The following is a 14,930-nucleotide window of genomic DNA, read 5'->3' on the forward strand; positions in this document are numbered from 1 at the left end:
TATTCTAGTGGACAGCCATGCTCCCAGCCTGAAACAGTTGCCAATAGCCTGAAGGGCACATGCAAGAATAAGGGTGAGCAAATGAACTCAACTCTATGCCAGCTGACTTCTATAGATGCTGCCCAAGGACGTGTTGCAGTGGCATGGCTTAGACATGGCAAAGGTTTAGGTGGGATAATTTTAGTAATAGATTATGGTTTGGATCTGAAAGGAGAGCTCAAAGAACGGAGCTTCTTGCTGGCTGTCAAAGGGCCCAGAGGCTAATGGTGAAGGCCAGTGATAAAAGGAATTTAAGTAGAACCCACGATTCTTCCTCTTGTGAATATGGGTTGCTGAGTTATTTTGGGGTCCTGATTTGGGGTTAGGTATAAGGTTCAGAAAAGGAGGAACACACCGGTTTCTCAGAAAGGGCTATGATTCAGGAGAGAAGGGGTCTAAGAGCTTGCTTTATTTCTAGAACATCAAGGGATAGCATAAAGATTGGTTCAAAAAATTAGGTCATTAACAGCATAAGTGATCTGGCTAAGTTTAATCCTGTGCTTAAATTACTATTTAATGATAAGAGAGGCCTTTCCTTATTTATCTTAATGGGTTTCCTTTTAGAAGGACTTTTCCATGTCTTGATAAAGTTGTATTGAGATTATTTTCAACCAGTTTTCTCTCTGTGTTTGATATTTGGGAAAATAATGCATCTGAGAAATATCTTCTTTTGTTGAAAGGAGACATGGAGTTTCTCTGGTGCAATAACTTCAATACCACAGGACAAACACTGTGTTTGCATTTGTTCCAAGCAGCTGTTCTGTAAAATAGTAAACACTGCAACTGGGGGGAATTAAAAACATGGGAGAAATAGACCTTTCTCCTTTGGCCCTGCCTCAGGGAAGTGAACATTCCTTAGAATGTGCTGTGATTGGAACTACAAGGACACAGAAAGCCTAGGCTCTGTCTCCTAGGCCACGCTGAAATTCAGGGGAGTAACTACTGGAAAGAGAAGGGATTTCCCAGGTGGGGTGTTGTTCAGGCCTCTTTGTATATTTGGTTTTGATTAGTTGTGCTGATAAGACAAATTGGAATGTGGTGTCCACTAAATACCTTTTTTAAAAGTGTAGTTAAGAGAAATAAAATTAACTTGCAAGTCAAGATATTTAATGCACAGACATTAGTGATATTAGGCATCTATCTTGATACTAGTGTTTTCTCTTCCCCAGTGATCTTTCTCCAAAATAGATGTCATGCCGATATTTGATGCTTTTTCATCCCTTGTGTATATTTTCCTTATCTTTTTTTGCTTAAGCCTAAATACCACATCTGAGTTCTTTTGTATTCAAATCAGCAAAAAGCAAATACTTTGCAGTTTAGTGCAGTTAAATCCATTGTTTACTTTCTTCCCTTGTCCAGGCATTTTGCTTCTCAGACTCTTCATTCCACCTTCTGGATATTTCTTTAGCAAGATGAGAACCTTTAGGTATCTCTATTTCTTTACCTTCCCCTTTTCAGTTTCAAACAATACTAGCCACATTATATAAGAATAAATTCTCACTGTCCTCTGCATAACATGAAAGTCTCCTATTTGAAACCAAATTTCAACCAATTTGTTAAATGCTAGCGATTTTTGTTAAAGATTTCCAATAGCTGCACTGGGGCACTAACTGGCTTTTACTACTCTGCTTATTTAGAGAATATGCCAGCTAATTGCTAGAGGAAGTATGTCTAACAGCACAAAAGATGTAGTTGTTAATCCCAGATATTGTGAGTGGACTTGGAGGAATGTTTTTTCCAGGTGTACAGCTTTCCAGTTATTGAAATTCAGGCCCTTGCATTTGACCGTGATTTCTGCTTTACATTCTTATATCCTGTTGCTTCTTTTTTCCAAAGATCAGTGGGCTATATTTGTAGTGATACTTGTCTATTCAGCAGCAGCTGGAAAAGAGACAGTGGTACAAGTGAGACAGAAGATGGCAGAAAATTGTATGACTGAAGGGAAAGGGGTAAAAGGGTTTCATTTCCCCAAATGAGAAGAAAAACAAAATTGAGGCCAGGCAACTGGGCTTTTTAGTTACAAGACCATGACAAAATAACAGCATTGTGGCACTATAAATCAATAATGCAGCTTCATCTAAAATTCTGTACACTTTGGTGCCGTTGTCTAGATGCACAACAATAATATCAGAGTACAAATACAACTCAATTATCATGACAAAAAAATCTGGTTTAAATGTTGTATCTAACAAATCAAAAGAAGTAGGGGTATAAAGAGATCAAATAATGAGTGGTATATAGTTGATAAATTAGCCACTCCTTTCACTCTTTCCCATGATAAAAGACCAAGGATACAGCCAAAGAAATGGAAATGCAGATGCTTAAGTTGTTTCACAGTCAGGTCTCTAGTTTATTTTACAGATTAAATACTTTCAGCTAAATGTAACTCATCAACTGCGAGCGCTCGCGTGGTGAAATTTGTGTTCATACGGGGGGGGGAGCGGTTATGCAGTAAATTTTTAGGCCCGTGGCCAAAACATGTTTTTCAGGAAGTGTGGAGTGGCTTCTCCTTCCTTCTGTTTGTGAAGGTAGTTTTCAAACAACGAGTTATCAAGTTAAATGGAAACAATACATGTGAACAGTTGCAGTTCATAATGAATAAGCAGACTGTTCATTGTAATGAATACTGGTTGTGTTCAATTCATGGGTAACCTGTAAGCCAGAGTTTTTCCCTACAAATTATTTGATGGACGATGGATAATAACTAATATGTTCAGGATAAATTGTGCTTGAATCATGCACAGTTTGGGAACAAAGAAGAGTTAAGTTCATTGACTACACACACTGGAGTAGTTTTTTTATCAACACCATTTAGTTTTTATTCATGCAGTGATACTGTTTTCTCCTGGCAGCTCCTGTGGCAGAAGTTTTAAAGAAATGAGTGACAGACCTCATCTGTGTTCTTTAGCCTTCTACGCTGCTATGGGCTTTGAATTTAACATTTGTTTTATCACTCTCATAATTAAGTTCTTTTTCAGACTAATTTTTTTATGCTGAGATGATAACATGCAGAATTTTTAGGGTATCTGTGCTCATTTTGGTCACGAGGTAAAACTAGTGCCAGTGGTTTAGTATTGCAAATAGTTGAATGAGTGAACATAACCTTAGGACATGGAACTGGGGGGGCAGTGAGAAAAGAAGTCAGAGCCTTTGTGTGGTGAACAAAGCATCGCTGTATCTGAACAAGAAAGCAGAGAGATTTTTCCCTACCTTGTTACACAAAAATTAACGGGCTGGCCCTATAAACCCCAATAGCAAATAATTCTTCTAAAAATAGTGTACAAACATCTGTGGTAGGAAGTCAATGTGTGAAAGGCAAGAAATACACAAGGAGGAAAAAGTTTTAGGAATTTGGGCTGTTTATGTTGTTTGCAACTTCAAGGTACGTGGTTGTAATAGCAAAATGGAAGTACTTCATGGTTTTAAGCACCATTCTAGCAATTTTCTCTGACCTTATCCAGTAAAATGTATTTCTCTATCTGATTGCTCCAGAATTACTGCTTTTAAGATTCAAGAAACAGAAATGTTTGCCAGGTCTTCACTGAAACCTTATAAAGTTTCTGGCACATAGTTCATGAGCAATACTATTGAAAGCAGGTATGACAAAGCTGTGTAGTTCATGTAATTGACTAAAAATTTCAGTCACTTAGTTCTGATGTTTATTCTTTATTTATAAAGTGGCACTGAGGAAAGATTTTAATACATTCAGTCTAGTTTCTCATCCTGATGAGAGAGTATTGTGTAGCAACTGGATGAAACCTTCCTCATCCTGAACCCTGGTTCTTCAGCTGCCAGAGCGACATCTTGTGAGTATGGTGGAGTCCTTTGGTTTTTCGTGTATTGGTCAGTCACTCTCTTGGCATGAAATTAGCAGTGGAGTCCTGGAGGGTTAGCAGTCTTGCTGACTTGTTTTCATACATGCCATCTGGGGTTACCTCTGCTGAAAATAACCAGTAACCAAAAGCCACAATGCATGAGAATTGAAAATACTTTCTGAAATCATTCTTAAGGCTTAAACTCAGCTATAACTAATCAATTTGATTTCTAATAACTATTTTCAAAATCCACAAAAATCTAGTGGCAACAGATCTTGGCAAAGGCAGGCTGAAGTTCATCTTCCCTGAACATCACCACTTCCCAGTTCCTGCTCCTGACATTTTGCTTCGTATCAGTTTTGTTTTACTGAGGAGAACAGAGAAGAGCTTCCTCTTGAGATTTGTGGCAGAGGTTTTTGCTTAATTAACTGGCAGAGAGGCTGCCTGAGAGTGACAGGCAGTGCCTCCTTCAGTCCTCAAGTGAGCGGTGTTAATTTCTTGCAAAATACAGGGGAACATATTCCCATCAGTATGTCCACACAACTCAGGGATGCTAATGAGAGCTGGGTGCTTGTATCAAAGGGGAAATTGCTATCTGTGTGCCAGGGCTGCATTCCGAATCAGTGAAGGGTGGAACTGCATCATCTCACTGGTTCTTTTTTGATGCATCATGTCTTTCCGCAACTTCATTGTTTTTTCTCCTGTTGCTATAGCTATCCTAAACCAAGTTTTCCTAAGAAAACCACAGAATAATCTAGTATCGGTTTTGTTAGTATGCCACATAAAATGCTCTAAAGCTGGGATTTTTGGGAAAATAGCAGAGGGAATTTTGGCAGGTTAGACTGGTTCTTCTGGACTTGCTCAAAAATGGTGGTAAATTTGTTTCATGTGGACAGCTGTTTGTCTGAAAGCTTGCTTTAGTACAATAGGAAAGTGATTCAGCCCCTAATCCATCACTGGAAATCTCTGCCACCATCCAAGACACTTAAAGGAATCAGATTTACAGTTCTAATTGATAGCCACTGTTTTGACAGGCAAACAAATTTCTCCTCCCAGTGGCTTCATGCAGTTGGCCTCCAGCAGACCTTACCATTAGCACAATTCTACTGAAAAGAATATACAAGCTAATAATAAATCTGTAGGGAAGGATGTTAACCACAATCTACTATGTCTAATTAGTAATGTACAATAGCCAAGGCCAGGGAGGGAAGGTATTATTGCAAAACCACCTATTATTTATTATGCCGAAACACATCTTTCAAAATACAGTATATATAACTCCGCTCTTATTTTGGCATTGTTTTGAATGTTACTGCTTTGTAAAAATGTCAGCTATAGTAGAGGCGCAGAAGTGGAATTTGTGATGCTTTAACCTTAGAAGTTCACGGTGGAACCTAAAGACAAGTCATCTTAGGTTTTCTCTTTGCCTTTACAACCTCCCTTTCCTATTCAAGAACCATCTCTCTCTCCCTCTTAGAAGTCTTCCTTCGAAAGAGTCTCTTCACTGTGTGCTATCTCTTATTCAGAGTTTCTCAAGCACTCTGAGCAGTACAGAGCTCAAAATACAGGCTAATGCATCCCGTGGAGAAAGAGTGGATACCATTGTTGGTAGCTCAGCTACTGTAGAGATCTCTGCATGTCTCCACTGCGTATTGCTGTGCAGTGTCTCGGAGGCAAGAGTGCTGGTTCCCAAGACACGTTACCTTCATGCAGTCTCCAGCAGAAATCTCCGGGAAGAGGTATTTCTGTAGCAGTGCAGCAGTAGAGCATGTGAAAGGAGTGTGGAGCAAGGAGGGGGAGAGTGAGTGTGTTAGGAGAGAAGGAGGAAATGAATGAAGAGACAACTTAAAGGAGATGGGGGAAATAATCAAGGGGAAAAAGCATCATAGCAAACTGATTGGAGAATGAGGCAGGTAGATATGCAGTGATAATGTAATCATAGCTCTGAGTTGATCAGCAGAGAAAGAGAATAGGACCTTTTTAACTGGGCGAGTCATTTTTACCCTTCATGCCTCAGTTTCTTCATTTGTAGAATGGATATGATGATATATGTGCAATATTAATTGATCATTAGAGAGTCACTACATTCCCATAGAGAATGGAGCTTTCATGAAGGCTGGGGTGTTGTCTCACTCAAAACATAGAGGAGTCCTCTGTATTCCTGATATTTTTCAAGGGTTATGTTTTTCCTAGAGATCTCATTGGAACATGCAACGAGCAGTTTCACTTCATGAAAGTCAGATAAGCCCTAACAAATCCCCAGTGTGGCACGTAATGGGAGGAAGGCACGTGGTTTGCTTGAGAAGGCGAGTACTGCAGTGGTGAGATGATTAGCAAGTCTGACACCTCGAAGTATCATGGCTCTGAGTGCCAATGTAGCAGGTTTTCAGTTTTGTTTTGCAAATACCATGTATTTAATATCATAGAATCATTTAGGTTGGAAAAGACCTTCAAGATCATCGAGTCCAACCATCAACCATGCCCACTAAACCATGTTCTGAAGTGCCTTGTCTACGTGCTTTTTGAGTACCTCCAGGGATGGTGACTCCACCACTTCCCTGGGCAGCCTGTTCCAATGCTTGACAACCCTTTCAGTAAAGAAATTTTTCCTAATATCCAATCTAAACCTCCCCTGCCGCAACTTGAGGCCATTTCCTCTCGTCCTATCTCCAGCCACCTGACAGAAGAGACCAGCACCCACCTCACTACAACCCCCTTTCAGGTAGTTGCAGAGAGCGGTAAGGTCTCCCCTCAGCCTCCTCTTCTCCAGACTAAACAACCTCAGGTCCCTCAGCCGCTCCTCATAAGACTTGTGCTCCAGGCCCCTCACCAACTTGGTTGCCCTTCTCTGGACATGCTCCAGCACCTTGATGTCTTTCCTGTGGTGAGGGGCCCAAAACTGAACACAGTACTCGAGGTGCGGCCTCACCAGTGCCGAGTACAGGGGAACACTCACGTCCCTGCTCCTGCTGGCCACACTATTTCTGATACAGGCCAGGATGCCGTTGGCCTTCTTGGCCACCTGGGCACACTGCCGGCTCATATTCAGCCGGCTGTCAACCAGCACACCCAGGTCTTTTTCTGCTGGGCAGCTTTCCAGCCACTCTTCCCCAAGCCTGTAGCACGGCAGGGGGTTGTTGTGACCCAAGTGCAGGACCCGGCACTTGGCCTTGTTGAACCTCAGTTTGCCTCGTGAGTTTTGTATCTGCAGTTCTGATAATGTCACAGTTGCATGTTGTTTTTCCATACCCAAAAGTGGTGAGCAAAAAGTTTTGTAGTGTGAGTAGAGATTCTCATATGGTGCCTCAGTAGCTGAAATGCACTGAATACCATGAGAGTTATGACATGAGAAAAATGACAAGTCCTTCACCTTACATACGTGGATAATACATACATATACTATACATGCATATGTAATTGATACTTCAGTGAATTCTGGGGCTGTGTGGCTAGTAATAAGGGAAGGAGACCCACAACAGATGAGGAGAAAGCATGAAAAGGAAAAAACTCAGCAGCCTGTTCTTGTCAACTTTGGCACCCAAAGAGCTATCTTTTATCTCCCTTCGGTTGGTCTTTTCCCTGTCCCACCTTCAAGTGGCTCTCAGTTACCTGCAGAGGGCTGGAGGTGCTGGTGGGACACTGAGGCATGCTGGCTCTCACTTGACTGCAAAATTTCCATGCCCACATCTGAGAAAACCACAAAGTCAGCAAGTAGTTCCGGAGGGGCTGCTGGCAACATTCGCAGACTGCACAGGGAGTTTCTGTCTCCTATTTTGTCTTACTGACTGAACCTTAGAGGAATAGGTTCAGTCAGAAACTGCATTTATCTCTTTTCTGCATGACAGAGAATAACAAATTCCTGGAAAAATTAGTAGCTAGGCTAACATTCTGCTTATGTCGTCTTTTTGTGGAGAGATGAGAAAATGCGTGACTATGAAATGGGAATTAAGAAAACAGAGTCAAGGGGTTAATACTCTGGTCCTTTTCCTTTGCTTTGAGTATGGAGTTACCATGCCCAAGACATGGATGTGATTATCATGTTCCCCTGGGGTTGGCAGACTGGCATTCACAGACTCCATACAGAGTAGGCATAGCTATGTTTCTGTGCGCTGTCTGGGACAGAATTACTATTCACTTCAGAAGAAAGTACTTGCCTGTACAGTGAAACCAAGAAGAGAAAATGGCTGATGCTATATGAAAGTACGGAAAAAGAAGACTATATGGGAATAATTCCTTACTTGGGTGGAGGGTAATTCCACAGTCTGGTGGACAAGCAGGCAGGGCTTGTTGCATTGGACAGACTATAAATCCATTTTTTCCTTCTTCTGATCAACCTGTAAATCACAGCTGTGTTCTATTACTAGTTTTTTCTTTCTTGATGTACATGATGTGGGATGCAGAATTCTTGTACTGGTGACCAAAAAGACCAGCAACATGGTCATCAGATGATCGAAGCATCATTTCATGGAAACAGATGCATAGCTGCTGTTCAACATCATGTTTTTCCTGGTCAGATAATAATATGGTGACCCCTCTTCATAAACACTATCTCCAACACTCAGACTACCTCAGCATGTTTTCTAAAAATAAGTTCTTTGAAGTGTGAAGGATGACTCTTCATAGCTGCCTTCTGTTGTCTATATTTACATAGTAGCCGATGAGAGTTATTCCATTCCACTGGTTCAGTAGATGGACTTTGTGGTTTTGCAGCAACCACTTCTAACTCAGGTGGCCCAAGTCTTAAGGTACCATCATGGTCCTTGGTTTTTGTCTTTGGTCATTTCATACGCTGCGGAAGTAAGATTTGATGTGTGGTACAGATGGACAGAACTGCCCCACTGGTAGGGATTTCCTAATACCTAATTACCAGAATGAGTTACAGTAACTCACTTCTATCTAAATTAAGAGCAAGCTCTACATTTTAAAAATAAGGATATGGGGCTCAAAGGCTTAGGGAAGATGATGGTTGAAAAGATTTTGGGGTGATTATTTAGATTGTCTTTGTTCTGCAATTGCTAGGCAGAAGAGCAACATCTTGCATTTCACATGGCAAACAGCCTCCAGTCTTTTATCTGATACTGAAACACAGATAATATCCAAGACAATTATACCAGCAATGAAGATTTTCTCTTACTGCTGTCCACATGGTTGATACTCTCAGAATAAACTTCACTGTTTAATTTAGGGCTTCTGTTTGACATTTCGTTTCTGCATGTGACCCTCTCTATTGAAGATTATAGATTATTTACCTGTGAGGTGTTACAGCAAGCAGCTTCTCAGATTTGGTGCTGGGAATTCTTTCATTAGCCCTTAAGTCTGTGAACAATGTGATGATCCAAGCATTAATACAAATGTGATTAACTGTCTTTTCTCAGCTTTGTTTGCTTTGTTCTACTGATGCCTACAAGTTACATAATGAGTAGCATGTACAGGGTATGCATTAAAGGCAGTCCCCCATTGTAGCAGGCTTCATGGCAAATTTATTTTCCTTTTAGGAAAACTTCAGTGGGAAAAAAAATTGCACTGTTGATTTATTTTGAATGAACTCCTGGAAGGCTTACTAAGTATGCCATGTGGAAAGCTCCTTGAAGTGCTGAGGGTTAATACTCTCTGCTCTTAATTTCAAATTCCAGATAAATATGGTTTCAGCTTTGATCTTATCTGGACTAATTCTTTGTCACTCTACTAATTAATTCAGCATGCTGCAGAAAAGATGCTAATTTGGGCATCAAAGAAATAAACGGGTGGAGGGAGGTTGTTTTTAATCAGAGTTGTTAAAAAGATAAGTTTTACTCCCATTAGACTGGATCTGGAAGCTCAGTCATTTTAGTCTAGCTCTAGCAGCCTGATACAGTAAATTTAAAAAAAAAAAAAATACAAAAAAGGCACTTGTTCACTTAATGTTGACATAACAGGAGCAACATATATTGGTGTTAATAATGTGGATTTCTTTATATTTGCATTTTCTACATAACATTCTCTTTTCCTGCTGACCATAACCAGTTAAACTCTGATTGCAGTATTGGAATAATGTGGATTATCTCCCCAAATAATTTGAAGATGGCTACGTATGAGGATACTCATATTCATGAAGTTTAGCCACATTTGCGAAAAACAAATAGTACTTGTAGCACAGGACATTTTAACAAATTCTCATGTGCCTCCATTGATATAATAAATCAGAGGTTAGGTCATTTCTCCCTTTTCATGGGAGCTATTTTTGATTGCCTAAGCTGCCCTGTTCACTACAGAAAGCTGCTGCTCTTGCTGCCTGCCTCTTGCTTTGTGCTGCCCTGGGAGTGAGCCACAGCAGTGGGAGAGCAGGGAGGCACCAGGCTAGCCATGTAACTCTTTCCTGCAAGCAAGCCTCACCAAATCTAGTTAAAAGTGGATTTTTTTTCTTTACTTTCCAACTTTCCAAACAGTATTGGTGGTGTACATGGCACTGCCCAGCCCAGCGATGGTGTTCCCATTTTACCCCTTCCTCTCCCTTTCCCCAGAGCTGGAGGCACTACCCACCCGGGAGCCGGGAGCAGAAGGGGCTGAAAAGGCCCTCTCCTGTGTTCATCACCTTATCAGGGCATTTCTCTCACCCTGCCGAAGCAGGCAGGCTGGGTCAAAACCTGCTCCTGGGCGAGGCTTTGTCATGAGGAGGTCTTGCTGCAATAGGTCTCGTACACTGGGGCATCTCGATGTCGCTGGGGCTAAATCCTCCACAGAGGGAATGGGATCCACTCATTGGGAGCAGGGGGCTGGTAGTGGGGCAAGGAAAAGAGATGCTCACCCCTCCTGGCTCGCAGACCCCTGCACAGAGCTACCCTTTTACCACAAGTTTGACTCGTATCGTGGAGGTACTTTAATCTTCTTGAATATTGGTGAAGATTTGAACAGTGTTGCCCAGCCCTTGCTGTGTGTGCTCCATTCTCAAAATGTCGAAACATTTAACCAAAACACGTATCTCTTCTTTCTGTAGTTTCTTTCAGCTGTTGCAAAGCTCTTGGTCCCACTGGTGTAATACTCAACGGCATACTTCTGCCCAATAAGTAAACATTTAATAATAAACCTTTTAGGTATTTAGAGAGCCACTAAAAATGTAAAAGATGTATTTCATTAATGCTGCTATTAACATAAATGTAAAATGAGCCTGGCCTGTAATCACCAACAAGTCTGACTCACTAAGGATCTTTACGGCAATGTTTAATACTCTGTAAAAGTGTATGTATGAAAGTGATTAATCAAAGCACAGCACTGCTTCTAAAGTATTTCTTCTGCTGTAAAGCTGAGTGATAAAATAACTTAAAACACACGGCAGTAGTAGCAGTTAATAAGCTTTTTATAGTCCCTGTGTGGACCTGAAAATCATACCTTATTAGTATCTTTATCTTTCTTGCTCACTCATTCATTCTTACTCACATTTAAATTTAATTTTAAGGGTTATTTCTAGTCTTTCATAAGGGAGCTGCTTTAATAATCTCTGCATTTTTCCCCATTTGCTTTGAAATGGCTAGGAGTCAGAGCTTTTGTTATATATACTTTACAAATCACTCTGTGTTTTTTACAGATCATTTCTGGAGATGTCAAGATTTTATGACATTGTTAGGCTTTGTATCTTGCTTGGCTGCGTCATAGGCCCCGTTGAATTATTTCCCCACTGATGTTTGCAGTTCCATTATGTATCCTGTTAGCTGCAGTGACACCTACTCATCTAGGGCAACTGAATTAACTAAGAAATCCAAATTGCTGAATTTGGTCAGCAAGCTGCTTAGGGTTCCACTTACCAGATGTTTCTCCTGCGTAGATGTCTGAGACTTTATAGACCTGCCTGCTTTTTAATCCTTGAAGCAAATATCAACACATTTGAGATCTGGAAGCTCATGGCTCCACATGGAAACAAAGTGTTGCCATGACCACAGCTCTAGGTCTTGCATGTAAGACGTTTATCCCAAGTACAACAGAGCAGGTCTATAGGAGATTTGTTTTAATTTTTATCTCTTGGAAGCCTTGAAACAAAGCATACATATGCTTTAATGCTATAGCCAATAGAATGGTAATAAATACTGCAAGAAGATGACACACGTTTGGTATTCAGAGACTTCAGTCATTTAATTCTTCTAAGGGGAAAAATTTTAGTTATTTGCAGGGCACCCTTTGAAATTAATAAAAATAGGATAGTTCCTCATTCTTGCATAGCATGTTTTGAACTGTTGCATATGGGCTTTTCCCATAAGGATGAAGTGCTCAGAGATCTGATCACATAAAGAAAATCCCTTTATGCTTTTGTTTACACGAGGACTATGCTCTCAGTAGTTGGAATATTAATTTTCTCAACTGAAAAGTATACTGAGGTTATTAGGGTTTTAACTTCTTTAACAGTACTTCCCAGGCATTTACAGTGGATAATCAAAGAACTGGGGCAGTCACTCAACCTGGGAAGATACAGATTTATTTCCTTACTGTTATGATTACAAGTGGTTTCATTTTACATAAATTGATTATAGATGGATATAGAATGAGAGGATGCAGCTGATCCATTTGTTTTCAGGTCTTCTACTTATATTTCTCCATTTGTTACGTAAGGTTTTCGGAGTAACAATTCCATCAGATATTAAGTTGAAGAGAATTTTGCTGTGCACAGTATAGCAAAACAGACCTTTTAAAAATGTGTGCCATACATTTTTTCATTAATGTTTTTATTCTTCTGACAATAGTATTAATATGAAAGGCAGATTTTACCACAGTCCAATTATTTGTTGCCTGGAGAATTGGAAACTTCAAATCCTAAGGCCATTCAGTTTTCATAGAATTTTAATATGGATTTGATTAATTCCATAGTATAATTTTGACAATAGATTTTATCCTGTCCTTGTTGAAATCAGTGGAGGGCTTCACACTGATATCAGTGAGAACATGGTCAAACCGAGTTGGGCAGCAAGTACTCTTACCTCTTTTTTGTCTTTTTGTTTTGGTTTGGTTTTTTGTTCCTATAAGCAGTAGGGAACCATTAAGCCTGTAGTGCACAAACTCATGCAAAATTACAATGGGTGGAAGTTAATTTTATCATCGGAAGCCCATGGCAATTAGAAAGCATCAGTGAGCAGACCATAAATTTTAGGACAGGGTGTATAAATTCAGGCAGAGATGATACTGGGGTTTTTTTGTGGTTTAATGCTGTCTACTCTACTCTATATTGCTTTTCTTAACAGTATTAAATTTTTTCTGCTTTTATTTTTTAATGTTTGTGCAAGATTTTTTATGAGCTGAAAATATATTACAATAATAATAAAAGAGAATGGATTTTTATGGTATAGCAATGTGCAAAAGAGGCCAAAAATCTGAACATTTCCCTAGCCTTGAGCTATGTGCTGTGTACTTAGTGTAACAGGTAAAAATTGTAAGCCTGCACAAATCCCATCTGAAGCCAAAAATAGCAAAAAAACAAAAGTTGTTTTCATCAAGACCAACTCACTATTCCCAATTTATAATTACACTGGAACTTGCCAATTTTATGGCAAGAACAGCTCTACCAGCAAACAGCACTATTTTTGCTGAGAGTTGTCAGTCACATTGGCAGTTATTACAATCAAAATTGTCACTTTATTTAAAATGTATTTCCCCAGTAAGCAAGAAATAATACCTAGACTTGAAAGGGATGTATGTTAAAGATTATTTTTTTTTACATTTCTCTCGAGTATGCAACACATCCAACTTTAACTCCCTGCAGCAATACAAAATGCCCAAGAATAATGTTTTCAAAATCAATACATGCTACAGTCAAATATGAGACTCCACAAACCCATAATTGAAACTGTGGGAGAAAAGCGGCAGCCTGAATATAAACAAAGTACCAGAGTTGGATTATGACCAAGATGCAAGTGCTAATACAGCCTCTCTCGAGAAAACTGCCATAAGACCTTCCTAGCATGTGTTAGAAAGCAGGGGTGTTTCAGGTGCAGCCTGCTGGTGCTCATCCCCAGGTGATTTATTGTTTGGCTGCCTGACATCTCTGTAGAGAGCAATATGTGCAGAGTTTCCTCTAGCTTTTCTTTTTCACCTGGGTCATCTCATATCTGTGAGCCCTTCTCACTTTGTATCTTCTCACTTTGTAGGTACAACCTCTGTCTCTCTCTTGTGTTTCCCGACTGCTGACTTCACTGCCACCACCACCCTCTGATAGGGTTTGTGGCTCCACAGTCTCTTGGGACTGCTAGAACTCAGAAAGCAGCAGTGGAATCAGTGTGCTGCTCTGTACTCGGGAAGAGCCAAAAGCATGGAAAGTATCTGCTGTCTTTCTGGAAGCACTGAAATGAGTAGGGGCCATAAAAATAGGATTTAAGATTGTTTATAGATGAGGTGTATGTATATTTTGATCAAAGGATCCCTCAAAGAATATAAGACACCATCTACCTCTGTTGCCACATATAAGAAAGAGAAAACCATGCACTGAGATACAACTCTTCCTACTCCTCAGTGCAGTCCATGGCAGAGCCATGATAAAGCATCTCATGTTATTACCTGTAGTATTTGCTCTTCTTCTCATTAGCACCACACGCTACGTGTCTGTCTCTCATGCCTATTGTTCTCTTTCTAACCAAGTTCTAATTCTTTGGAAGATTGGCTGCAGCATCCCTAAGAATTCATCTGACCACAAGCTCAGAATTATTGATTAAATTCACAAAAAATTTGGATCACTAACTTACGAGGCTGACAGAGTATTTGCAAGATTTCTGCTTTCGTCAGAGGAGAAACCTAAAGTCAATGATTTACAGCTTAAGTATATGCACAGTAGTACAGCTATTCCATTTGAGGCAGTTTGGGCTGACATGAAAAATAAAAAGGGTAAAAGAAAGATCACTAAGGCAATGCTGCAGACTTCCACAGAAGAGTTTGCAGTTTTGAGTCAGAGTAATTCGTTTGCAAGATGGTATATTTAATGAAGAAATCATTACTTTTCTTTACATTGTTGTCATGCATGCAAGGACACATGAATTTGCATGGGACGACACAAACTGATCATTTACTTGTGGAACTGAGAATTTCAAATTGGGGAAGAGGAGGGGAGGTTTTTATACTTTTTGG

General features: G+C 40.0%; 1 protein-coding gene across 6 annotated transcripts in view; it reads left to right on the forward strand.

Annotated features, from left to right (window-relative positions):
- PARD3B (par-3 family cell polarity regulator beta) overlaps positions 1-14,930 on the forward strand; it is a 433,796-nt gene that overhangs the window by 316,757 nt on the left and 102,109 nt on the right. The gene's annotated exons all lie outside the window — the stretch shown is intronic.

The sequence above is a fragment of the Haliaeetus albicilla genome, chromosome 4 (assembly GCF_947461875.1).
Source record: "Haliaeetus albicilla chromosome 4, bHalAlb1.1, whole genome shotgun sequence".
NCBI lineage: Eukaryota > Metazoa > Chordata > Aves > Accipitriformes > Accipitridae > Haliaeetus > Haliaeetus albicilla.